The following is a 27,946-nucleotide window of genomic DNA, read 5'->3' as shown; positions in this document are numbered from 1 at the left end:
AAATGGGAGCCTTGATCGGACTCTATACTACGTGGGAGGCCTCATCTTGAAAAGATGTGGTGTGTTAATATTTTAGCCGTTGTCTTGGCCATATTAGTTCTTGATGGAAATGCTTCCACCCATTTTGTGAAGGTGTCTCTGACCACCAACACATACTTGTAACCATTTCTGCACGGGGGTAGGCATCCTATATAATCTATCTGGAGATTTGTCCGGGGTCCATTAACGGGGCGGGTATGGCTAAGTTGAGCCTTTTTAGCATATCTGTCCGGATTGTTCTGGGCACAGATTAAACAATTCTTTACGTAGTGTGTGACATCGGTTTTTAAATCATGCCACCAGCAAAGCGGTCTGAGGTGGGCTAGGGTGGGTTCAATTCCTTGGTGTCCATGATTGTCATGGAACTGGCAAATGATCTGGTTCCTGTCCTGGTTGGGGACTATATAAATGCCACCTTTTAAAATCACACCGTCATGTGTGGTGATTGTGTTTCTAAACTTGTCGTACGGGGCTGGGAAGGTTCCCTTTCAAACTTCCCTGAGTTTCTCGTCCGCTTTCTGGGCCTTGGCTAAATCCTGAATGTTGGTCTGTGAGACCTGAACTGCGTGTACTGGGGTGCTTTCGGGGGGGTTCCAAAAATAACCATGCCTGGAATCTGCCTTCGCTCGGGCGTCTGCTTTAACATTACCAGGGGGGGAAGAATGGTGATGACTGCGAACCTTAATTATTACGTATTTCCTATCCTTCGCTGTCTCTAAGATATGGCGGAGTAATGGGGCTGAGGGTAGGGGTTTACCGTCCGCGGAAACAAATCCTCTTGTTTCCCAGAGTGGTAGGAACTCTGTCAAACTATTGCAGACATACAAGCTGTCTGAGTAGATGTCTGCTGGGGTCGGGAACGAGTCTGGGTGGTCAACAATATACGCAATTGCTGCCAGCTCTGCTGCCTGCGAGCCTCAGTGTCCTGGCAACTTCAAGGAAATTTCATCTAGGGCGCATCCCTGCGCGTCCTCTACATATATACCGCAACCAGTAATTCTCTTTCCGTTTAACACTATGGATGAGCCATCCACATAAATCCTTAGGGGTGCGCACGTGTCTGTGGGCTGGGGTCTCTGGGGTGTACTACCTGTTTTCCTGGGGGGTGTTTTGGGAATAAATGGGCCTGTGTTGTGTTTAGTGGTGATGATCTCACATTCGTGAGGGGTGCCTGCATACTGCAGATTATCAGCAAGGAATGTATGGGTTTTGGTTCTCTTTACCGTGATGTCCCGTCCCTGCAAAAGAAGGGTCCAATGGGCTGCACGGATTTGGCTGACTGTGCCATCTTTAAGTCGGCCGTCTAACAATAGCTGTGTCGGTGTGTGTTCTGTGAGGATGGTGATGGGGTTGAGTCCTGTAATGTAGGCGAAGTATTGTACTGCCCAAAAAACTGCGAGCAGGTGCCTTTCACAGGCAGAAAATCCTTGCTCTACGGGGTCTAACATGCGTGAGGTGTATGCTACGGGGCGTAACTGGTCATGGCGTTCCTGGAGGAGCACGGTCCAAAGGGTTTGGTCGGTGCTTGCTACTTCTATAGCGTACGGGGAATGTGGATCTGGGACCTATAGTGCGGGGGCTGTGCTGAGTGCTCTTTTTAAAGCGTCCACGGCATCTTTATGCTGTGGAAGCCATTCCCAAGGTGCCTGCTTCTTGAGAAGTTCGGAAAGGGGCGCTGCTTTAGTGTCGAAACCGTCAATATGGTTTCGGCAGTAACCAACTAGTCCTACAAATGACCGGAGGGCTGAGACATTGTGGGGAAGGGGCAATTTGACGATCGAGTCAATTCTCTTGTGCTCGATCTCTCGTTTACCATGAGTGATCACTGTTCCCAAGTAAATCACTTTTTCTTTCAGAATCCGGGCCTTCTTGGGGTTGACTTTACAACCAATTTCTTTTAGGAGTGGTAGGAGTTCGGCGAGAAGCAAAATGTGCTCACCCTTTGTGTCTGTCTGTCATAACAAGTCGTCTACATACTGGACCAGACAATCGGGGTGGGAAAAGTTTGCTAATCCATTTGCCAGCTGTCGGTGGAAAATGGAGGGGGAGTTGTGGAAGCCTTGTGGAAGGCACGTCCACGTGTATTGTTGCCTTTGGAATGTAAAGGCGAATTTGTACTGGCACGCATTAGCCAATGGAATGGACCAGAAGCCATTACTAATGTCCAAAACTGAAAAAAAATTTGACTGGAGTCCCTGTTTGAGCATGGTCTCGGGACCCATGGCTACGGTGGGGGCTGCTACTGGGGTTACTTTGTTCAGTTCCCGGTAATCAATGGTCAGTCGCCATGATCCATCCGGTTTCCTGATGGACCAAATCGGTGCGTTGTTTGTGGAGGCTACTGATCTGAGTACGCCTTGATCCAACAAACTCGCTATTACTTTGGAGATTTCTCCCTCTGCTTCCTGGGGAAATCCGTACTGCTTCTGGGGTTTAGGGTCGGGATCTGTAACGTTCACAAAGCCAGTCAAATTGCCACAGTCGTGCTTGTGCTGTGCAAATGCTGCTTTGTGTTCCTGCAGGACTGCCCTAACTTGTTTGTCTGCACTAATGGCTCGAGGGTCAAACCAGAAGTCTCCTACTGAGCTAATCCTATTTACGTACTCTCCTACTGTGAGCATGGCGGGGGCTCGTGCTGCCTTTGCCATTTTCCATACACACTTGTTCACTGGGTCGAAAGAAAGGTTATGGGAGCTCATGAAATCGATCCCAAGGATATGTTCTGCTGTCTGGGGCAGATCAACTAAAACTATGGTGTGCTTGGTTGCGATGTTCCCTATCTGTATTGCTATAGGGGCTGTGATGTGTCCCTGTTGTAAATGGCCTGTAAAGCCGCTGAGTGTAATGGTGTCTGTTGTGGGCCCCGTATCTTGCTGGAACATCGTGGAGGAATTGAGTGTGGTGCGGGACCCTTCTGTGTCCCAAAGAAATTCCACGGGTTATCCCCGAGCTTTGCCTGCTACTACCGGTCTACAGGACTTGTCCCAAAGGGTGTCGCAGACCCAAGTTGGGGAGCCCGAACACCGTTAGTTGGTGCCGTTCATGTCTGTACTCTCTGAACGGGCGCTAACACTATGGATCTGCTTTGACCTATTCTTGTTTAGCGTGCCTGTCTGTTGGCTTTTCTGCTGCTTTTGGGGTGCGTTGCACTCTCGTGCAAAGTGTCCTAGCTGTCCACAATTATAACATTCCTGAGCTTTGGGCTGGGATTGGCTGTTCCTGCCTTCATTTACCCATGCGGGGTTCTGGTGTGCTTTCACTGGGTTCATTTCTACCTGCGCTTCATCGGGTGTTATAAATGCGGTTTTGCCTGCAACTGATTGCTCCCAAGCGCGGGACAATCTCTTCAAATCCATTTTTTATTGTGGGCCTCATCTGAGGGGTCACGATTTGCACAAGCAGTTTGTCCTGCTTCTGTGGCGTGGGAGAGTAGAATTCGGGTCCATTTGGCCATATTATCTGGGGACAAATGGGCGCGGGCTAACTCTCCAAAAGCTGCGATAAAGTGAATCCACAAACGTCCAGCAAACGCTGTGGGGTGTTCTGTCTTCTTTTGCCTACACTTGATTAGGCCTTCTACGGGGTCTCCTCTGTTAAAGCCGATCGCATCAAGGATCACTGTGTGCATCTCTTGGAGTGTGCCTCCTCCTACATTCTGTGGGTCGGGAAGGGCTGCTACGACTGAAGGGTCGAGGCTTAAAACTGTGAGCTTCACTTGCTCCTTTTCGTCCAGGCCGTACATGGTAGCCTGTTGTCTGACTTTCTCGAAAAATTGGTGGGGGTCGGATGTAGGAAGGAACGGTGTAATTTTTCCACACGCGTCCCGTAATTGGGTCATGGTTAACGGGGTTGTGTAAATGGAGTCTGCTTCTCCTTCTCCTGTGGCTCTGCGGTGTGTGGTCACAGGATTCATGGGGGGGTGTTCTGCCTGTTCGGTCGGGGGTTGGGGCGCTTGCCTTTTCTGGAGTTTTTACTGCGTACATGTCCCATGTACGTATCTATTGGCAGTCTCGTTCAATTCCTGCCAATCGGGGCTGTTTTCTTGATCTAATTGGGGTCCGAATGTACTCTGAAAGCCATTTTGCACGGACAGCAGAGATTGCAATTCTGCAATTTGCTTGCAGCACTTTGCATGGTCTACGGAGCTCTGCCTTTGTTCCGTTGTGGAAGTATGGTGTGTTCGTAGGGCTGCTTTCAAATCATTGCACTGCTTCTGCAATTTCTCAACTTGCTGTTCGGTTTCTTGTCTTACCAAGACCGCACGTTGCGTGTCCTGGTAGGCCTTATCGTATTGTGTCTGAAAGCTGTTCAAATGCGCGAGACAAGACTGATGTGCCCCCTTGGCATCATCCACCTCTTTGTCCCTTGCTGCTAACTGTTCTTTCAGATCTCAAGTCTCTTTCTCTACCTCACCCACGTCTACCTCACTGGTTCTGTCTCTCTCCTCTATCTCTCTACGGAGCGTCCTAACAACCTCCTCTGTGCCTCGCAATTGTGCCAAACAGGACACGATTGCCATTGGCTTGCGAGCTTTCCCTCAACTCTTCTTGTGGATCTCTGACAGGTCCTCCCACCAAGTATGTCCTATACTCCCGGGTCCTGTATCCTCATTATCACAGAATTCACTCCAAAGGGGCCATCCTTTCCCTTTGATATATTTCCTGATCTCTTCTTCCCAAACGGGACACTGTCCTACTCTTCTGGTCGCTGTGACCTCGAATTCCTGGGGGTTCATAAGGCGTTTCATTGCCTTCATTGCCATTCTCTCTACTAGGATCTCTAACGAATTTGGGACAGGGGGTGATAAAGTGGTGATGTAAACACGGGTACGGCTTACGCTAATTTCCAGCCTACAAAACACCCGATAGTTTTTCGCAACAAAATCTCTCAGGTTTACCTTATATCCCTGTTAGTACGCATGCATTAACACACTTCCGAATCTCAGAGGCTTGATCAGTACTGTTTTGACGCTTGTGGTTTTTCTTTCTGTTCCCAATTGGATTCTCAATTCAAATTTTGGGTTCTCTCGGAGTGGTTAGGCCACTTCTAAATCGAGTCCCGTCATATGTCCCCAGTAAATGTTGCTAACTTTTGGTTGGCTCTTAATTTGGCTCTATTTAATCACGTTTGCTCAAGAGTCGCCAGGTATCTTTCGACACCGCCACAAGGTTCAGAACCGAATACTGATCAATGACTCAATACACCAGTTAGTAAGTTCAAAAGCAATGCTCATTTATTTACACACAGTCAAATGTATTCATGCATAAACTCTACAAACTAAACTACTACTATTACTAAGGCCTATACTTAGCTTCGGGCACCCACTCAGTCAGAGGAACAATGGCCGTTGCTCGGTTCTGAGGCTGCTGGGTTGAGCTGTTTACAGGGTAGCAACTAGGAGCGTCTATCTCATAGCGTGCGTTGACTTGGAACTTACTTGGTCTGCTGTAGCTGCTAGGCTGGTCTCTCTCTTTGCTGAGAGTCAAAGCCAAAGGAGGAAGATTCTCCCTTGGGGAATACCTCTTATACTGTAAAGGGCTGCGCGCTCTTTTGGGCGGGCCTTGAACTTGGCCTCAACTAATTGGGTCTTTCCCAATCATCGGTATCGATTTTCCTCCAATAGAGGGGTGGTTCCCTGATCGCTGGGCGTGTCATGGTGACTGTCAGTCTGCTTTGTCTTAGCTTCTTCTGGCGCCTGGGAGTCTGTCCTAACATTGTGTATCTAAATGTTTCCCTTTTGTCCCCGGAGATGGCTCATTAGTATGTAAATCGTTTGGTAGTTTCTGTCCTGACTGAGCACTTAAGGTTCTAATCAACAGACAGAGCTTGCACCTGCTTGTTTCTTAGCATTGTCTAATTTTCCCTGCAGTCTTTGCAAGTGTCCATTTTGTAATCGGGACATGGCCATCCCAGATATCTACACTCCCCCGCACTCTGCCCCCACTCCCTCTCCCTCTGCTTCCCACTCCCCCTCCCTCTGACTCCCACTCCCCCTCCCTCTGACTCCCATTCCCCCTCCCTCTGCCCCCACTCTCCCTCCCTCTGCCTCCCCCTCCCTCTGACTCCCACTCCCCCTCCCTCTGACTCCCATTCCCCCTCCCTCTGCCCCCAATCTCCCTCCCTCTGCCTCCCCCTCCCTCCACCCCACACTCCCTCTCCCTCCCTCTGCTCCTCACTCCCCCTCTCTCCACCTCCCATACCCCCTCCCTCCACCCCATCTCCCTCCCTCCACCTCGCACTCACCCTCCCTCTGCCCCCCTCTCTTCCTCCCTCCGTGCCCCACTCCCCCTCCTTCACTAGCCCACTCCTCCATCCTCCCCCCCTCCCCCCCCCCCTCCCCTCTCCCCGGGGTGCATTAACCACCATTGGCAATTTTTGCTAATTGCATTTGTTTGTGAGCCTTTGAAGAATCTTTTAAAAAGTTAATGTGAGGACACTTGTAGGAATGCTTTAAAGATTTTTGAGTGCAACTGACTGCCATATCCCAGAATAATTAGCAAATGGTTCTGTAGATCCCGATTTCTCGACCCCCCCTCTCCCTGACGCAACTCCCAGACCCCCACAACGTACCTATCAGGGGGTCATCGGGCCCCCCACCTTGCATGGGCAGGGCACCCCGGGCCCCGATCCCGGTGCGAGCAAAATGCTAGCTTGGCACCTTGGCACTGCCATCCTGACAGTGCCACCCAGGCAGCATGGCAATGCCAATCCGGCACCTGGGTGGCACTGCCATGGTGCCAGGCTGGCAGTGACAAGGTGCCCAGGTGGCATGACCAGTGCCAAGGTGCCACCCTGCCCAGAGGCTGACAACCCAGGGCCTCCGGTCGCCTGGGAGACACCCTGTGTACCGTTCCGCCTGGTCCCCATTTGCGGGCATCAATACTGAACGGTGCCGGTTTGGGATCTCCTTGGTAAGGCCAATTGATGCTGAGTGGCCATTAGACCCGCTGTGAACAAGGCTAAGTTCTTAAACTCACTAAGCCGTGCGAGACTGGGTCCTGCCCACCGTGGCCGGGGCCCAGATTGTGACGCCTTGCGAGACCTGGTTAGATCTCACGAGGTATAACGGCTGTCGGGAATCCCGGGAGAGGCTTCTCCCGGTATCTACCTGCCGCGTTGTGCCCCGTTTTCACTGGGACGCGGCCGGTTGATCGCAGACAGGCGTAAGTTTAGGTTCAATTTGTGCCGAGATTGCCAGTTGTGCCCGAGAAGAAACTCTTCTCTCCCCTTTTTTCCTTTGATACTTTTGACAAAGGGGGATACCTGTACAACACCATTTGGCAGTTTGTTTTTGAGTGCAACCCTCTCCTACGTCCTCACTTAACATTACTGTACTGTCTTGCTTATCAGGTTAACCAGGACCCATATTCATTCATTTCCGATCTGGTGGACTTGCTGGTGTAAATCATTGTGCTACCTGCTGGCTTTCATCAGTTCCCACCATCACCAGCAGATGGCGTGCCTGCATCAGGGGACGCTGATAACGCTGGCAGGGAGGAAAACATGAACGGTCATTAATGGAGATTCATGTCAGTCCCTGTAATGCTCACCCAAACAACATATAAAGACAAAAGAATGAAGCCTGAATGCTTGTTTGGATAAAGAAATACAAATGGGGGATCTAATTGGAATTTTAACACTGCAATTACACTTATGAATACAATTACATTCATATAATTAATAATCTTAACATTTATTCTGTGTCTATGTAATAATAATAATAATCTTTATTGTTACAATTAGACTTACATTAACACTGCAATGAAGTTACTGTGAAAAGCCCCTCGTCGACACATTCCGGCGCCTGCTAATGTTCATTCCAGGGCTCGAGTCGGGACTTGTGAGGAATTCCCCAGGCTACAGCCCACAAGTGCATCATGAGGTCACGGATGCCCTGTATTCCCGGGCATCAGACTTCATCAACTTTGAGCTGGACTAAGCTCGTCAAGGTACCAGGGCTGCAGGATTCTCCGCCGTTGTCGGGATGCCCCAGGTCCGGGGGTGTCATTGATGGCATGTATGTCACTTTGCGCGCACTGGGGCATCAGGGCATGCCCTTCATTAACAGGAAGGGGTTTCACTCCCTGAATGTTCACCTCGTTTGCAACCACCCCTCTGGATCATGCATATGTGTGCACACTTCCCAGGGAGTGTGCATGATAGATACATCCTGGGACAGTTGGAGATCCCCGGCGTCTTCGAGGACCATGCATTCTTGGGGGATAGGGGGTACCTGCTGAAGTCCTGGCTGATAATGCCAGGCGGAGGCCAGAGACCGAGGGGGTGACCTGATATAACGATGCCAATGTTGCCACCGGTGCTGTCATTGAGCGGTGCATTGGATTGCTGAAAATGCGGATCCGATGCCTGGACAGCTCTGGGAGTACACTGCAGTACGAGCCCCCCCCCCCCCCCGTCCCAGAGGATCTCCTGCTTTGTGGTTGTCTGTTGTGCCCGCCACAATCTGGAACAGCAGCGGGACAACATGCCCGGGGGACCGGGAGGCCCTCACCCTGACCAGATTTTTATAGGGCGAGGCTTTCTTCATCCCTCCCCCCACCATTCCCCTCCTTCCCCCCATTCCCCAACCCTCCTACATTCCCCCTCCCCCGACTACCCTGTTCCACCCTCCCAGGGCCCGTGCAACATCGCCCCAGGGTGATGGGTCAGTGTCGGCACTGGCAGCGGGTCAATATACACAGCAGGAGAGTGATGATCACTCATTCTGGGGTAAGCTCTGGTGCTTCTCAGTTTATGCCTGTGGTATTCACTACTAGCAGTATTATATGTATTACGGTAAGACACGTATAGTAGAGGTACATGGGTAAATCCCTGCCTGCTGGCTCCGCCCAGTAGGCGGCATATAAATGTGTGTGCTCCCAATACAGCAGCCATTCTGGTTCCAGCTGCAGGAGGCACAACATCTTTGCTCAATAAAGCCTCCATTATTCCACTACTCTTGTCTTTGTAGTAATTGATAGTGCATCAATTTATTGAGCAAAGACTTTTAAAACGATGGTTCTTCACATCAAGCCGGATCGCCTGCAGCTGAGCCCTCAAGCAGCCAACGCTACGTCCACTTTTGACCACTGGCTAGCCTGTTTCGAAAGCTACCTCCGAACATCCGCTGAGGAACCCTCGGACGCGCAGAAGCTCCAAGTCCCCTATTCACGGGTGAGCCCTGACATTTTTCCTCTCATCCGGGATGCGCCCACTTGCTCCGAAGCAATGGAGCTCCTGAAGGGACATTACGTTCGGCCAGTCAACCAACTATACGCCAGGCACCTCCTGTCCATGAGACAGCAACTCCCCGGTGGGTCTCTGGACGATTTCTGGCGAGCCCTGCACATCCTGGGGAGGAACTGTGACTGCCAGGCAGTTTCAGCAGACCAGCACACAGAACTTTTAATCCTAGACGTCTTTGTTACGAGCATGAGGTGTGCGTAAGTCCGCCAGCGCCTACTGGAAGGGGGTACGCTTGATCTTTCTGGAACTAGACAGCTCGCAAAACCCGTTAGATGTGGCCTCCCATAATGTCCAGTCTTACGCCCCTGACCGCGCAGCACCCTCGTGGGCATCGTGGGCCCCACCAGCTGCCGACTCCAGCTCACCGCAAGCCTGCGCCGCGCGGCAGCCAGCCAACCCTGGGGGGGCCCAAGTGCTTTTTTTGCGGGCAGAACAAACACCCCCGGCAGCGCTGCCCGGCGCAAATCGCAACCTGCAACGGATGTGGAAAGAAGAGAGACTTTGTTTCTGTTTGCCAGGCTGGTCGGTTGCCGCTGTATCCAGGCCCGGCGTTCCTGCACCTCTCACCAGGGGCACCGCCATTTTCTTCCTTGCAAGCCTCGTATGGCCCGTGGGCGCCGCCATCTTCTTCTCTGCAGGCTATGTGCGGCCTGTGGGCGCCGCCATCTTTGATGCCGCCCGCCATGTGTGCCTCGTGGGGGCCACCATCTTCGGCGCCATTTTGGACGGCGCCTCAGGACCCATGCTTGTCTGGCCGTTCATCGCCTGCCACTACCTCCACCACCGCTGATCAACCCAGCATCTGCCGCAGCTCGCCTCGATCACCTTGGATCAGTCCCGGCCCCGCAACCTCGCGACCGCAACAACGACGGTGAAAATCGATGGGCACGAAACGACCTGCCTTTTTGACTCCGGGAGCACAGAGAGCTTCATCCACTCCACAACGGTAAGGCGCTGCTCCCTGGCGGTACACCCCGTTACCCAGAAAATCTCCCTGGCCCCCGGATCCCATTCCATGGAAATCCGGGGGGACTGCATCGCGACCCTCACCGTCCAAGGCGAGAGTTTAGCAACTTCCGGCTCTACGTCCTCCCCCTCCTCTGCGCTGCCCTGTTACTTGGCCTGGACTTCCAGTGCCACCTCCAGAGCTTAACCTTAAAATTCGGCGGACCCCTACCCCCCCCCCCCCTCACCGTATGCGGCCTCACGACCCTTAAGGTCCATCCACCTTCCTTGTTTGCGAACCTCACCCCGGATTGCAAACCCGTAGCCACCAGGAGCAGATGGTACAGTGCCCAGGACAGGACCTTCATCAAGTCGGAGGTCCAACGGCTTCTGCGGGAAGGCATCATTGAGGCCAGCAACAGCCTCTGGAGAGCTCATGTGGTAGTAGTAAAGACTGGGGAGAAGCACAGGATGGTCATTGACTACAGTCAGACCATCAACCGGTATACGCAGCTCGACGCGTACCCCCTACCACGCATATCTGACATGGTCAATCAGATTGCGCAGTATCGGGTCTTTTCCACAGTGGACCTGAAGGCCGCCTACCACCAGCTCCCCATCCGCCCCGAGGACCGCCAATACACTGCGTTCGAAGCAGATGGTCACCTCTATCACTTTCTCAGGGTTCCCTTCGGCGTCACTAATGGGGTCTCGGTCTTCCAACGTGAGATGGACTGAATGGTTGACCGTTACGGACTGCGGGCCACCTTCCTGTACGTAGATAATGTCACCATCTGCGGCCACGATCAGCAGGACCACGATGCTAACCTCCAGAAATTCCTCCACACCGCCAAACTCCTAAACCTCACATACAATAAGGAGAAATGCGTGTTCCGCACCAACCGCTTAGCCATAGGACATAGAATATACAGTGCAGAAGGAGGCCATTCGGCCCATAAAGTCTGCACCAACCCACTTAAGCCCTCACCTCCACCCTGTCCCCGTAACCCAATAACCCCTCCTAACTTTTTTGGTCACTAAGGACAATTTATCATGGCCAATCCACCTAACCTGCACGTCTTTGGAGTGTGGGAGGAAACCGGAGCACCCGGAGGAAACCCACGCAGACACTGCGAGAATGTGCAAACTCCGCACAGACAGTGACCCAGCTGGGAATCGAACCTGGGACCCTGGCGCTATGAAGCCACAGTGCTATCCACTTGTGCTGCCGTGCTGCCCATACTTGGCTATGTCGTGGAAAAAGGAGTCCTAGGGTCCAACCTCGACCGCATGCGCCCCCTCATGGAACCCCCCTCCCCCACTGCCCCAAGGCCCTGAAACGATGCCTGGGGTTTTTCTCCGACTATGCCCAGTGGGTCCCTAATTATGCGGACAAGGCCCGCCCACTCATTCAGTCCACAGTTTTTCCTTTGACGGCTGAGGCCCGCCAGGCCTTCAACCGCATCAACACAGACATTGCCAAGGCCGCGATGCATGCGGTCGACGAGTCCCTCCCTTTTCAGGTGGAGAGCGATGCATCGGACGTAGCTCTGGCCGCCACCCTCAACCAGGCGGGCAGGCCCGTCGCCTTCTTTTCCCGCACCCTCCATGCCTCCGAAATTCGGCACTCCTCTGTCGAAAAGGAGGCCCAAGCCATTGTAGAAGCTGTGCGGCATTGGCGGCATTACCTAGCCGGCAGGAGATTCATTCTCCTCACTGACCAACGGTCGATTGCCTTCATGTTCAATAACACAGCGGGGCAAGATCAAAAATGACAGGATCGTGAGGTGGAGGATCGTGCTCTACATCTATAACTATGAGAAGCTCAACAAGCCCCCTGATGCCCTATCCCGTGGTACATGTGCCAGTGCACAAGTGGACCGGCTTCGGGCTCTCCACTATGTCCTCTGCCACCCGGGGGTCACCCGGTTCTTCCATTTCATCAAGGCCCGCAACCTGCCCTACTCCATTGAGGAGGTCAGGACTGTCACCAGAGACTGCCAAGTCTGCGCGGAGTGCAAGCCGCACTTCTACCGGCCAGATCGAGCGCACCTGGTGAAGGCCTCCCGCCCCTTTGAACGCCTCAGCAGGGACTTCAAAGGGCCCCTCCCCTCCACCGACCGCAACACGTACTTTCTGAACGTGGTCGATGAGTACTCCCGGTTCCCTTTCGCCATCCCATGCCCCGATATGACTTCTGCCACGGTCATTAAAGCCCTCCACAGTATCTTCACTCTGTTCGGTTTCCCCACCTACGTCCACAGCGATCGGAGATCCTCTGTTATGAGTGATGAGCTGCGTCAGTTCCTGCTCAGCAAGGGCATCGCCTCGAGCAGGACAACCAGCTACAGCCTCCGGGGAAACGGACAGATGGAGAGGGAGAACGGGGCGGTCTGGAAGGCCGTCCTGCTAGCCCTGCGGTCTAAAAATCTCCCGGTCTCCCCCTGTCAGGAGGTCCTCCCCGACGCGCTCCACTCCATTCGATCGCTTCTCTGCACCGTGATTAACGAGACCCCTCATGAACGTCTCTTTGCCTTCCCCAGGAAGTCCACCTCCGGGGTCTCGCTCCCAACATGGCTGACAGTTCCTGGACCCGTCCTCCTTCGCAAGCATGTGTGGACCCATAAGTCGGACCCTTTGGTTGAAAGGGTCGACCTCCTACACGCGAACCCGAAGTACACCTATGTGCCACACCCCGACGGGCGCCAGGACACAGTCTCCCTCCGGGACCGGGCACCCGCTGGATCCCCACCCATGGCCCCCGACCTGACACCAACCCCCCCCGGTTGCCACATTCACCCCTGCCCCACTCCCCCTCCCCCCCAGCGAACCTCCCCGCAGCCCCCACCCCTGGAGGATCCGTCTGTGGTGAATGTATTATGGCAACCATTCACCACTGTATTGCATTGTACCATGTTGTTGAACTTGTGGGCTCCACCTATGGACCATTGAATTGTATTACACCGCTTGTATCATGTTGATGCCCTTGTGGGCTCCGCCCCTGACTCCGCCCTTTGAGGGGAGGTATATAGAGCAGCTGCCCTGTAGGCGGCTCTTAGTGCAGAGCAGTTACAGGCAGGCATTGTTCTAGTCGATTAAAGCCACTGTTCACTTCAACTCTCTGTCTCGTATGAATTGTTGGTCGCATCAATTTATTCAACTCCAACATCGTGATGGAAGCAGCCCTCAAACCTGACCGACTGGAACTCGACCCACAGGCCGCGGAAGCCAAAGGGATTTTTTCGCACTGGCTCCCATGTTTCGAGGCCTACCACGCCGCCTCCTCCTTGCCCTCCATCACCGATGAACAGAAGCTGAGCCTCCTCCATGCCTGGGTGAGCCATCGAATCTCCATGCAAATCGAGGAAGCGACCACATACGCAGACGCGCTCGCGATCCTGAAGCGGCAGTACGTGAGGCCGGTGAATGAAGTGTTCGCGCGGCATCTCCTCACCACTCGCAGCCAACACCCCGGGGAATCGCTGGAGGAGTACCGACGCGACCTGAAAGTCCTCGCGCGAAGCTGCGACTACAAGGCCGTCACGGCCTCGCAACACATGGAACTCGCCGTCCGGGATGCCTACGTGGCTGGGGTCCGGTCCAACTATGTCAGGCAGCGCCTGCTCGAAAAGGGCGCCCTCGACCTAGAAGAGACGGTAAAACTAGCCACCTCCCTAGAAGTAGCGCTTCAGAGCCTCAACGCTTTCCCCTCCGACCACGCGACCCCCTCGTGGACATCAGACCAGAGAGTACCCCAGGCCTGTGCCGCGCGGCTGCCCGCCCAACCCGGGGGGCTGCCCTGCTACTTTTGCGGCCAGAATCAGCACCCCAAGCATCGTTGCCCGGCTCGGAGCGCGAACTGTAGTGACTGCGGCAAGAAAGGACACTGCCAAAGCTTCAAAATCACAGGCCCGACTCTCAGACTTACAGGCCCGCAGACCCCGCAGCGTGGCTGCGTGCATGCCAACGCGTCACCCGCCTCGTGTTGTCCTTGGGGGCAGCCATCTTCGACTCTACACAACATGTGCAACTCATGGGGGCAGCCATCTTGGCCGCCACCCTCATCGCCGCCCGACATGTGCGACCGACGGAGGCAGCCATCTTGGGACCACCCCACCACCTCTGACCACACCGGCTACCCACAACTCGGCGCGGTCACCCTCGATCAGTCATGCCCAAAGCACCTCAGGAACTCCATGATGACCGTCGGGGTCAACGCCCTGCCTGTGTGACTCCGGGAGCACGGAAAGCTTCATACACCCAGACACGGTAAGGCGCTGTTCTCTCCAAATGTTCCCCGCACTTCAAACAATCTCCCTCGCTTCTGGATCGCACTCAGTGCAGATCCGGGGGTACACTGTCGCGAACCTCGCGATACAGGGCGTCAAATTCGCAAACTTTAAACTATATGTACTCCCCGATCTCTGCGCTCCTCTCCTGTTGGGACTGGATTTCCAGTGCAACCTCAGGAGCCTGACCCTAAAGTTCGGCGGGCCCCTACCCCCCCACCCCCCCTCACCGTTTGTAGCCTCGCGACCCTGAAGGTCGACCCTCCCCCGCTATTCGCGAATCTCACCACTGACTGTAAACCCATCGCCACCAGGGGTAGACAGTATGGTATCCAGGACAGTACTTTTATCAGGTCCGAGCTCCAGCGGCTCTTGCGGGAAGGGATCATCAAGGCCAGTAACAGCCCCTGGAGTGTCCATGTGGTTGTCGGCAGGACCGGGGAAAAGAACCGGATGGTTGTAGATTACAGCCAAACCATAAACCGGTATACGCACCTCGATGCGTACCACCTCCCCCGGATAGGGACATGGTGAATCAGATTGCACACTACCAGATGTTCTCCACGGTAGATCTGAAGTCTGCATACCACCAGCTCCCAATCCGCCCGGGGGACCGCCACTACCCGGCCTTTGAGGCAGAGGGCCGCCTCTTCCACTTCCTCCGGGTCCCCTTTGGCGTCACCAACAGGGTCTCGGTCTTCCAAAGAACGATGGACCGAATGATGGACCAGTACGGGCTGCGGGCCACATATCCGTACTTGGACAACGTCACCATCTGCGGCCACGACCAGCAGGACCACAACGCCAACCTTCAGAAGTTTCTCCAAACCGCCCAAGCCCTCAACCTCACTTATAACAAGGAGAGATGCTGAGGCACGATCAATTGCACTTGAGTTGGGTACAACTGAGGCTTTATTGCTCTAAGATGTGTGGCCTCCCACAGCAGCTGGCAAAATGGCTGCTGCATGGAGGACACACATATTTATACTCCACCTACTGGGCGGAGCCAGCAGGCAGGGACTACCAATGTACCTGTAGTACAGGCCCTACCATACTTCACCTAATAGAGGTGCAAAAGTGGTTTACCACATTCACCCCCTGTTAAAATTGAGTCCGGCTATGTGGTGGAGAACTATATACAACAAATGGTTTTCTTTTTACATTTAAATTTACAATTTTTGATAGAGAGGAAAAAAAATATCTTTTGAAGTCCGGTGGACCAGTTAGAGGTTTAACCGGTCCGGGGCCTTGATGTGCCGCTGGGAGCGGCGTAGTGGTGGCGGCGATGCCGATGCTGGTCTGATGTCCGGAGCCTCCGGGAGCGTGCCAAAATCCTCTTTATCCTCGAGAGTGGGCAGGGGGAGGACGGATGGCCCTGAGGGGGGGGTTCTGCTGGGAGCGCCGGGGGAGGGGAGGGTGGTGCCGGGCCGGGGGGGGTGTATGTGTGTGTGTGACCTGCTGGTGCCAGGTCCCTGAGGGAGACAGTATCCTGGCAGATGTCGGGGTACACCACATAGGCATGCTGGGGGTTTGCATGGAGCAATTGCACCCTTTCCACTAACGGGTCCGCCTTGTGAAGTCGGACATACCTACGGAGAAGGACGGGTTCTGGAGCTGTGAGCCAAGTCGGGAGTGACACCCCAGATGTGGACTTCAGTATCCGGGTGGATAAAGCTTTCGGTGCTCCCGGAGTCCAGCAGGCAAGAGGTCACGTGTCCATTGATTTTAACGCTGGTCGATGCAGTGGCCAGGTTGTGCGGACGAGACTGGTCGATAGTCACTGAGGCGAGTCGTGGTCGGTTGTCGCTGGTGTAGGATGGCGGGGAGCCCGGGGGGGCCCTGGTCTTGGAACGTGGCGGTGCCCATGTGCCGTGGGGGAGACAAGATGGCGGCGCCTGATGATCTCGAGAAGGACAAAATGGCGGCTGAAGATCTCGAGGAGTACAAAATGGCGGCGCCCATGGGCCGCACGTGGCGGGGGTTGAACAAGATGGCGGCGCCCATGGGCCGCATGTGTTGCTCAGGGGGGAAGATGGCGGCGCCCATGGGCCGCAGGGGGGAAGATGGCGGCACCCACTGGCCGCGCTCGGTCTGAGGGAGAGAAGATGGCGGTGCCCACTGGCCGCGCGTGGTCCGTGGAGGTGAAGATAGCGGCGCCCATTGTCCATAAACGAGGGGGGTGGGGGCAATAGCGGCGACTGCATGGGCCTGGCACACCGCGGCGAAGTGCCCCTTCTTGCCGCAAGCCTTACAAAGGGCAGCGTGCGCCGGGCAGCGTTGGCGGGGGGTTTTCTGCTGGCCACAGAAATAACATCAGGGACCCCCGGGGTTTGCTGGCTGGCGCGTGGCGCAGGCGTATTGGCTGGGTAAGGCCCCCGCTGGGCCGGCTGTCTGTGGGGTCCACGATGCGTAGGAGGGGTGGGCCGCGTGGCTGTGGGTGTAGGACTGAACGTTGCGCGAGGCGACCATCATGGAGAGCGCTAGTTTCTGTGTCTCCGCTAGGTTGAGCGTGGCCCCTTTAACAGTCGCTGGCGTATGAGTCCGACCCAATCCCCGTAACAAACGCGTCCCGCATAAGGAGGTTTGAATGTTCAGTGGCTGTAACGGCCTGACAGTTACAGTCCTGGACAAGTGGGATTAGTGCCTGCCAGAAGACTTCTATGGGCTCACCAGGGAGTTGAGAGCGAGTGGTGAGTACGTGCCTGGCGAAGAGTGTGTTCGTCTTCTGAGCGTAATTCTCCTTGAGAAGCGTCATGGCTTCAGCATAGTTCGGCACGTCCTGGATTAGCGGAAAGACGCTGGAGCTCAAACTTGAGTGCAGGATCTGTATCTTCTGAGCCTCCGAGACAGGGGTGGTTGCTGAGTTGATGTACGTCTCGAAGCAAGCTAGCCAGTGTTGAAAGTCCTTTTTGGCGTCGCTTGAAAGCGGATCCAGCTGCAGGTGATCTGGTTTGATTCGGAGGTCCATCTTTTGAAAATCTAGAGCAATAAATTGAGGCACGATCAATTGCGCAAAGACTTGAGTTGGATACAACTGAGGCTTTATTGCTCTAAAATGTGTGGCCTCCCACAGCAGCTGACGAAATGGCTGCAGCATGGAGGACACACATATTTATACTCCGCCTACTGGGCGGAGCCAGCAGGCAGGGACTACGAACATACCTGTAGTACAGGTCCTACCATACATCACCTAATAGAGGTGCAACAGTGCTTTACCACAAATGCGTTTTCCACACAACCAGACTAGCCATCCTCGGCTATGTCATGGAAAACGGAGTCCTAGGGCCCTACCCCGACCGTATGTGCCCCCTCCTACAACTCCCCCTTCCCCACTGCCGCAAGGCCCTGAAAAGATACCTCGGGTTCTTTTCTTATTATGCCCAGTGGGTCCCCAACTATGCAGACAAACCCACACGCTGATCAAGGCTACCATCTTCCCACTGGCGGCTGAGGCCCGCCAGGCCTTCAGCCGCATCAAGGCAGATATTGCCAAAGCCGCGATGTGCGTGGTGGACGAGTCCGTCCCCTTCCAGGTGGAGAGCGACACATCAGAGGTTGCCCTCGCCGCCACCCTTAACCAGGCAGGCAGGCCAGTAGCATTTTTTTCCCGTACCCTCAACGCCTCCGAGATTCGACACTCCACAGGCGAAAAAGAAGCTCAAGCCATCGTGGAAGCTGAACGGCACTGGAGGCACTACCACGCTGGTAGGAGGTTTACCCTTGTCACCGACCAACGGTCGGTAGCCTTCATGATCGACAATACACAGCGGGGCAAGATCAAGAACGATAAAATCTTGAGGTGGAGGATCGAACACTCCACCTATAATTACAATATAGTGTATCTTCCTGGGAAGCTCAATGAGCCTCCAGATGCCCTGTCCCACGGCACATGCGCCAGCGCGCAAGATGACCAACTCCGGGCCATCCACAATGACCTCTGCCACCCGGGGGTCACCTGGCATATCCACTACATCAAGGCCCGCGACCTGCCCTACTCCACCGAGGAGGTCAGGGCCATGACCAGGGACTGCCAAATCTGCGCTGAGTGTAAGCTGCACTTCTATCGACTGGATAAGGCCCACTTGGTGAAGGCATCCCGGCCCTTCGAGCGCCTCAGTATCGACTTCAAAGGGCCCCTCCCCTCTACCAACCGCAACGTGTATTTCCTCAACGTCGTTGACGAGTACTCCTGCTTAGAGGTACATGGGTAAATCCCTGCCTGCTGGCTCCGCCCAGTAGGCGGCGTATAAGTGTGTGTGCTCACCGGTGCTGCAGCCATTCTGGTTCCAGCTACAGGAGGCACAACATCTTTGCTCAATAAAGCCTCGATTATTCCACTGCTCTCGTCTTTGTGGTAATTGATAGTGCATCAATGCCAAAGTCTGACTCCTGTCTGTCTGCATCCTCTGAATGGGGTCTGCATAAGAGGCTTTTGATCTTGGACTGTGGCCGGAGCTGTGGAGTGTGGGGGGAACGGAAAGCAACAGGGACGGGGGTGCATGCAAGTCCGCTGTGAAGATTAAAGTTACAGAATCTACGCATGTATCAGGTGCACCATGTTTTAATAGTGAACATTGGACGTTTCTATTTCCCCTAGCTACACACAGTGACCCCCTTCCCCGAGTGCTCCCACTCAATGCTCCTCAATTTCCTTGACCTTATGTGGTTGAGTGCTATGTCTCGGTGTGTCCCCACTGTAAGGAACCTCTTTCTTATCTGACCCATGTTTCCCTTTTTAATTTATGTTCTGCTGGCTGCTTCAATTCTGCAGGCTGTGCTTTTAACTTATGTATGAACAAGTACGAAGATTGGATGTGGGGAGGGTGTGAGGTGTCAGCCAGTGATATCCGAGTGGAGGTGGGGGGGTGGGGGGTGGAGTGGAATTTGAGGGTCGGCAGGCAGTACTGATAGCTGGAACGAGGTGGTCACTAACACTTGCAGCTCGGTGGAAGACGTTGGTCTTCCTACATTGGACAGCGGTCCTCCTGGTCATGCTGCCCACACTGACAGCCACTGCCACTGCCTCCCAGCTGGTAATGGTGACCCTGCAGCTGGTTCCCCATCCCTCTCGGGGGAACAGGGTGTCCCCGTCTCGCATCGAAGGCATTGAGAAGCCTGGTCAGGACGGCGTAGCCAGGGCAAGGAGCAAGCCTGCGTGCTGCCATGCTTATGTGTTGACTGGGAGTGAGTGGTGAGGGAGCGTTTAAAAGCAGCTCCCTCTTGTTATTGGCCAGGCCCTGAGGTGCGAGTCTGGCAAATCAGATGACAAGAGAGCCAATAATGGAGAGGCGTTTGTGAGAGCTCATTTTCGGAACATTAAATATGAGCCGCGATCTAGCCAACGCTGTCGAGAAACATCCTGCCAATCACGCCCAAAATGACACTGAGGACACAATTTATCGGAAAAGTTTCTAAGTGTTGCCACCACAACTGAATAGCGTGCAATTCACTTTCCTGTTGGGGGCGCTATTCGGAAAGAGAGTCATGAAATGTTAATAGGCCAGCACTCTTCTCATGTGAATTCGGAACAATTCCCATTCCCTCTGGTGTCTGATTCGCTGGGGCAGGAGTTAGCACTGGAGAGCCTAACAGACTGGAGCTGCTAATAAGTCCTCCACTCCCCACACACTCTTAGTCCAGCCAAGAATATGGCTCCACGGAGACCTGCCTCTGATTCATGAAGAGTGAGCTTGAGAGAATGCTGGACGCAGTGGAGGGGAGGAGGGACACCCTCTTCCCCAAGGTAGGCCGGAGACTGAAGCCCACCATTGTCAACCGGACCTGTGAGGAGGTGGCAGGGGTGGTCAATGCTGCCTGACGTGTCTGGTCGCCTATCGGGCAACTGGTGATGGCGTGCCACTCTGTTCTGCCCATTGCCCATCAGATGTGCCTGTGTCAGGTGGAGGGTATTCAGAAGCCAGTGCAGAAAAAGGATGAATGACCTCCTTAGCTCAGGTGAATCACCACCTCTGAGCCTCTGGCATCACTCCTGCCCCTCAATCCTCACATCACCCCCCAATCCCCTAGATGCCAACCACACTCCACCTGCCTGCATCTCCCTTACATCCAAGCTTCCATCAAACCCTAACACCTTTTTGGCCAGTTGCCTTGCACTCATACCACCAGCTCCAGACCCCACCTTTATGTGTCCCCAAAGACAGGATGGCACATAATAGGCCAGAGCTCCAGCAAACAGGAGGCAGCATCCCAGACCTGTGAGTGCAGCCCCCTGTGGAGCACAGGGCAATGGAGCTATCAGGCAAGGCGGAGGAAAGGGCAGGTTCTGAAACGGAGATTAGCATGTGGCAACCAAGTGAGAACCCAACGCAAAGCTGATGTCCTTATAGCAAGTGAGTCACTCCTCTCCAACAAACCACTGCTTCCCAAGATCTCACCATGTATCTGGTCTTTTGTCTTGCCGGATCACCAACAGATGAGGCCGGGCCATCCAGGGTTGCTGCCTCCCAGCCACATCCCCAGCACACTCTGGAGCACCAGCCCAGGGAAGACACAGCCTTCTCACCACTGCTGTCCACCTGCGCCCTCCACCATCCCAGAGACTATCAGCTCGGTGGGAAATTTTAGTGAAGAGGCTCCCGGGTCACCATCTGCACACTTCATACATGCTGCAGCACATCAGGAACCCTCCAGGACTGGCAGCGCCAGGTGACTGTGGAGCATCCGGAGCTCACTATGGCCTCAGTTCCATCTCATAGAGTAGCCCCGGGACCATCTATCACCCTTGGGGAGGAGGAAGTGCAGGGGCCCAAGCCAGTGCCTCCCGCAGGGGAGGTGCTGAAACACTTAAACGCTACCGAATACCCCTCCACCTAACACTGACGCATCTGATGGGCACTGGGCAGAACAGAGTGACACGCCGTCACCAGTGGCCCAGAAGACGACCAGACACATCAAAGAACAACAAAGAACAAAGAAATGTACAGCACAGGAACAGACCCTTCGGCCCTCCAAGCCCGTGCCGACCATGCTTCCCGACTAAACTACAATCTTCTACACTTCCTGGGTCCGTATCCCTCTCTTCCCATCCTATTCATGTATTTGTCAAGATGCCCCTTAAATGTCACTATCGTCCCTGCTTCCACCACCTCCTCCGGTAGCGGGTTCCAGGCACCCACTACCCTCTGTGTAAAAAACTTGCCTCGTACATCTACTCTAAACCTTGTCCCTCTCACCTTAAACCGATGCCCCCTAGTAATTGACCCCTCTACCCCCGGGGAAAAGCCTCTGACTATCCACTCTGTCTATGCCCCTCATAATTTTGTAGACCTCTATCAGGTCGCCCCTCAACCTCCTTCGTTCCAGTGAGAACAAACCAAGTTTATTCAACCGCTCCTCATAGCTAATGCCCTCCATACCAGGCAACATTCTGGTAAATCTCTTCTGCATCCAGGTCCAGGCCCTCCAGAAGATGCCCACCAAAGGCATCACAGGTCAGAGGGTGAGACGTGCAGCTGACCACCTCCACTTCTGACATGCTGGCTGGGGTAACCCCTAGAAAGAGCAGTAGGAAATGTAAAATTAGAAAGTTAGAGAATACTTAAGTTGGCACAGGTTTAGCACATAGGTGATAGTTAGTGGTCAGCGCACAACAATGTATATAGCCACTAGTAAACACTTTTTCACCAAACCCCCACAGTGCCAGGCGTGCCACCACCTAGCACAGGTAGCACTCGGTCTCACTGGTTAGTCGAAGTCTTTGGCGGCACAGGCGGTGCAGCAGCTCCTCGAAGGACAGGCGCCAACGGTATATACGAGCCCTGATGTGGAGGCTCCTCCTCAGCCTGTTGGATGGCCAGCACCCGAGCCTCACTCGCTGGCCCCTGCTCTTCTGGGGCAAGTTCTTTTTGTGCAGGATGCTCCCTGAGCTGACCCTGCTCCTCCAGCCTCTGTGCCTCCGCAACAGCAGATGTGGCGGGGTAGAGAGCGAGCATTGTTGGCTTATTCTGAAACCCATTCTCTGCAGGGGTGGAAAGAGAAGACATGTTGCCAAGCTGAGTATACCCTTGGCCATCCAGATCCAACAGGCCACATAGTCACCCTGAGTTGTACTGCTGCACCACTCTCAACATATACCCCAAACCCCCCCCCCCCACTCCTCAATATGTTGTCATCAGCTCTGCACCCTGTCCCCATCAGTGAGTGGCACCGGGTCTGTGATGCTGGGAGCATCTATCCTCACCAGGCATCCCTGTCAACCAGGCAGCAGTGGCTGCTGCAACCCATGATAGTGATAGGCTTTTTGGCCCCTGTCCTGTCTCCCACAGTGGGGTTGACTGTGGTTTCCTCATTGGGTGAGCCGTGTGTTATCCCACCAGCAGTGTGGCACCTAGCTGTACGGTGGAGAAGGTCACTGTGGGCCACCAATCACCTCCATGCTTAGAGGCTTGTGTGTGGGCAGGACTGTGGTAGTATGCATTAGGGGTCATGTGGGACTGTGAAGCCGTGATGTCATTGGCTGACAGATCCCGGGTCCTGGTTGGCTGTTGGTCTCTAGCTCCGCCCTGAAGGCGGAGTATAAGAACCAGGAGTTCTCCCCCGCAGGCCAGTCTGTTGCTGAACTGCGGGGAACAAGTCACGCTTAATAAAGCCTCATCGACTTCATCTCTATTTGTCTCTCGTGAGTCTTTGTGCGCTACAATTTATTAAGCGTGCTTAAAGGACTATGGAGCTCAGGATCGTCCCGGAATGCCTGAGGATCAGCCCCCACGCAGTGAACTCAGCAGCAGTTTTTAAACACTGGCAGACTTGTTTCGAAGCCTACCTCAGAACAGCCCCCGGCCGGGTCACAGAAGACCAGAAACTACAGGTCCTGCACTCGAGGGTAAGCCCGGAAATTTACCCGCTCATAGAAGACGCAGAGGATTTCCAGACGGCGTTCGCAGCACTAAAGAGCATCTATGTTCGCCCCGTGAACCAGATCTACGCACGCTACCAACTCGCAACGAGACGGCAAAGTCCTGGAGAATCGCTAGACGAATTCTACGCCGTGCTGCTAATTTTGGGACGGACCTGCAGCTGCCCGCCGGTAAACGCGATTGAACACACGGACATGTTAATTCGCGATGCGTTTGTGACTGGTATGAACTCTCCCCAAATCCGCCAAAGACTTTTAGAAAAAGAGTCGCTAGGACTCTCAGAGGCACGGGCCCTTGCAGCCTCCCTAGATGTGGCCGTGCGAAACGCCCGCGCCTACGGCCCCGACCGCACGGCAGCCCCTTTGGCTCCGTGGACCCCCGTCGCGACAAACCCCCTCCCCCCCCCCACAGGCTTGCGCGGTTCCGACGCTAAGGCATCCCGGGGGGGCCCGCTGCTATTTCTGCGGCCAGGCGAAACACCCCCGGCAGCGCTGCCCGGCCCGCGCAGCGATTTGCAAGAGCTGCGGGAAAAAGGGCCATTTCGCGGCTGTGTGCCGGTCCCGGGGGGTCGCCGCTGTCCCCGGAGAAGAAGGAGTCCTGCGCGTTTCAAACACTCCCCAACCACCCCCCCCCCAGCGCCCCATGTGCGACCTGCAGGCGCAGCCATTTTGGGTCCCGGCCACCGCTGTCCCCGGAGAAGAAGGAGTCCTGCGCGTTTCAAACGCTCCCCAACCCCCCTAGCGCCCCATGTGCGACCCGCAGGCGCCGCCATTTTGGGTCCCAGCCACCACGAGGGGAGGAGGGGCGCCGCCATCTTGGGACCCCCCAGCCCTGTGCGACGCAAGGGGGTGGCCATTTTGTCCACCCCCGCCGCCATCTTGTGACCCCCCAGCCATGTGCGAAGCATGGGGGCGGCCATTTTGTTCACCCCCACCGCCATCTTGGACGGCAACAATGGACCCCAGCATCGACGGCTCCACGAGGTTCGAGGAAGACGCTGAAGCACTACGACCACGTCTGGCCTCAATGACGCTGGACCAAGCACGGCCCCGGACGCTCCAGACGACGACAACAATGGTGCTGATCAACGGGCACGAGACACCATGCCTGGTCGACTCCGGGAGCACAGAAAGCTTAATCTACCCCGACACGGTAAGACGCTGTTTTTTGACCATCCATCCCAGTGCGCAAAAGATTTCCCTAGCTGCAGGATCCCACTCCGTACAGATCAAAGGCTTCTGCATAGTGACCCTAACGGTGCAAGGGAGGGAGTTTAAAAACTACAGGCTCTACGTCCTTCCCCAACTCTGCGCGCCCACATTACTGGGATTAGACTTCCAGTGCAATCTGCAGAGCCTAACTTTCCAATTCGGCGGCCCAATACCCCCACTCACTACCTGCGGCCTCGCAACCCTCAAGGTTCAGCCCCCATCCTTGTTTGCAAACCTCACCCCGGATTGCAAACCCGTCGCCACTAGGAGCAGACGGTACAGCGCCCAGGACCGGACATTCATTCGGTCCGAAGTCCAGCGGCTACTGAAGGAAGGCATAATCCAGGCCAGCAATAGTCCCTGGAGAGCACAGGTGGTAGTAGTAAAGACAGGGGAGAAGCAAAGGATGGTCATAGACTATAGCCAGACCATCAACAGGTGCACACAGCTAGATGCGTACCCTCTCCCCCGCATATCCGACATGGTCAATCGGATTGCCCAATATAAGGTCTTCTCCACAGTGGACCTCAAGTCCCGCCTATCATCAGCTCCCCATCCGCCCAAGTGACCGCAAGTACACAGCCTTCGAGGCAGACGGGCGATTATACCACTTCCTAAGGGTCCCATTTGGCGTCACAAACGGGGTCTCGGTCTTCCAACGAGAGATGGACCGAATGGTTGATCAACACAGGTTGCAGGCCACGTTCCCGTATCTCGACAATGTAACCATCTGCGGCCACGATCAGCAGGACCACGACGCCAACCTCCAAAGATTCCTCCAGACCGCTAAAGCCTTGAACCTCACATACAACGAGGACAAGTGCGTTTTTAGCACAAACCGGCTAGCCATCTTGGGATATGTAGTGCGCAATGGGATAATAGGCCCCGACCCCGAACGTATGCGCCCCCTCATGGAATTTCCCCTCCCTCACTGCTCCAAAGCCCTAAAACGCTGCCTGGGGTTCTTTTCATATTACGCCCAGTGGGTCCCCCAGTACGCAGACAAGGCCCGCCCCCAAATACAGACCACGACCTTCCCTCTGTCGACAGAGGCTTGCCAGGCCTTCAGCCGCATCAAAGCGGATATCGCAAAGGCCACGATGCGCGCCATCGACGAGTCTCTCCCCTTCCAGGTCGAGAGCGACGCCTCCGATGTAGCTCTAGCGGCCACCCTTAACCAAGCGGGCAGACCCGTGGCCTTTTTCTCCCGAACCCTCCACGCCTCAGAAATCCGCCACTCCTCAGTGGAAAAGGAAGCCCAAGCCATATTGGAAGCTGTGCGACATTGGAAGCATTACCTGGCCGGCAGGAGATTCAATCTCCTCACTGACCAACGGTCAGTAGCTTTCATGTTCGATAATGCACAGCGGGGCAAAATTAAAAATGACAAGATCTTAAGGTGGAGGATCGAGCTCTCCACCTTCAACTATGAGATCTTGTACCGTCCCGGAAAGCTGAACGAGCCGTCCGATGCCCTATCCCGTGGCACATGTGCCAACGCACAAATTAACCGTCTCCAAACCCTCCACGAGGACCTCTGCCACCCGGGGGTCACTCGGTTCTACCATTTTATAAAGTCCCGCAACCTCCCCTACTCCGTGGAGGAGGTCCGTACAGTCACAAGGAACTGCCACATCTGCGCAGAGTGCAAACCGCATTTTTTCAGGCCGGATAGTGCGCACCTGATCAAGGCCTCCCGTCCCTTTGAACGCCTCAGTCTGGATTTCAAAGGGCCCCTCCCCCCCACCGACCGCAACACATACTTCCTGAACGTGGTGGACGAGTACTCCCGTTTCCCCTTCGCCATCCCCTGCCCTGACATGACAGCGGCCACAGTCATTAAGGCCCTTAACACCATATTCACACTGTTCGGTTGCCCCGCATACGTCCATAGCGACAAGGGGTCCTCCTTCATGAGTGACGAGCTGTGCCAGTTCCTGCTCAGCAAGGGTATAGCCTCGAGCAGGACGACCAGCTACAACCCCCGGGGGAACGGGTAAGTAGAGAGGGAGAACGGCACGGTCTGGAAGACCGTCCTACTGGCCCTACGGTCCAGGGATCTCCCAGTTTCACGGTGGCAGGAGGTCCTCCCGGACGCCCTCCACTCCATCCGGTCGCTACTGTGTACCACCACTAACCAAACGCCGCATGAGCGCCTCCTTGTCTTCCCCAGGAAGTCCTCCTCTGGAACGTCGCTGCCGACCTGGCTGGCGGCCCCAGGACCCATCTTGCTCCGGAAACATGTGCGGGCGCACAAGTCGGACCCGTTGGTCGAGAGGGTTCACCTCCTCCACGCGAACCCGCAGTACGCCTACGTGGAGTACCCCGACGGCCGACAGGACACGGTCTCCCTGCGAGATCTGGCGCCCGCCGGCAACACGCACACCCCCTCGACACCAATCACCCCCTCCCTGCCACCGGCGCACCCCGCGACCGCCCCCTTCCCGGGAGGATCGGTCCTGCTCCCAGGTCCGACCGGAAGTGAAGCTGAAGCAGAAACCGTAAAGCTCCCGGAGACGACAACACTGGAACAAGCACCACCACCACCGGGGCTGAGGCGATTGACAAGGACGACCAGACCGCCCGACCGACTCATGGCATCGGTGTAACACTAGAATGTTGTGGACTTTAACGAGAATTTTTTTTCCTTTTTCCCTCTTACGAATACTGTAAATAGTTCAAAACAAAAAACCCTGTACATAGCCCAGTGTAGGGCACTGTGATGGCATGCAAAAGTTTTTTTTTCCTCCCAGGACCAGCCTTGTAAACCCCTACCACCATGCAAAGCACCACCCCGCCGGGTTCATTTTTAACAAGGGGTGAATGTGGTAGTATGCATTAGGGGTCATGTGGGACTGTGAAGCCGTGATGTCATTGGCTGACAGATCCCGGGTCCTGGTTGGCTGTTGATCTCTAGCTCCGCCCTGAAGGCGGAGTATAAGAACCAGGAGTTCTCCCCCGCAGGCCAGTCTGTTGCTGAACTGCGGGCAACAAGTCACGCTTAATAAAGCCTCATCGACTTCATCTCTATTCGTCTCTCGTGAGTCTTTGTGCGCTACAGATGGGGGTGAACGAGGGGAGTGTTTGCCTGCTGGGGGATTAGCTGCAGTGAGGTGGGGCCTGGGTGTGACACACGAGTTGTGACAATCTGGCTGTAAACAGGATGAAGTGGAGCAGGGGTGCGGTGCACAGGCATGTCTTGGAGACAGAAGGTGGTCCTGAGGGGTGGCCAGCTGATGATGTCACTGGTGAGGCCTCTGCCCTGAGAGGGCAGTATGCCAGGATGGGTGCCAAAGGCCACAGTGCATGTATCCTTTGTTTGGGGTGAGCTCTGCTATTC

The sequence above is a fragment of the Scyliorhinus torazame genome, chromosome 13 (genome assembly GCF_047496885.1).
Source record: "Scyliorhinus torazame isolate Kashiwa2021f chromosome 13, sScyTor2.1, whole genome shotgun sequence".
NCBI classification, from domain to species: domain Eukaryota; kingdom Metazoa; phylum Chordata; class Chondrichthyes; order Carcharhiniformes; family Scyliorhinidae; genus Scyliorhinus; species Scyliorhinus torazame.
The sequence above is the reverse complement of the archived record's forward strand: the minus strand, read 5'-3'. Positions refer to the sequence as shown.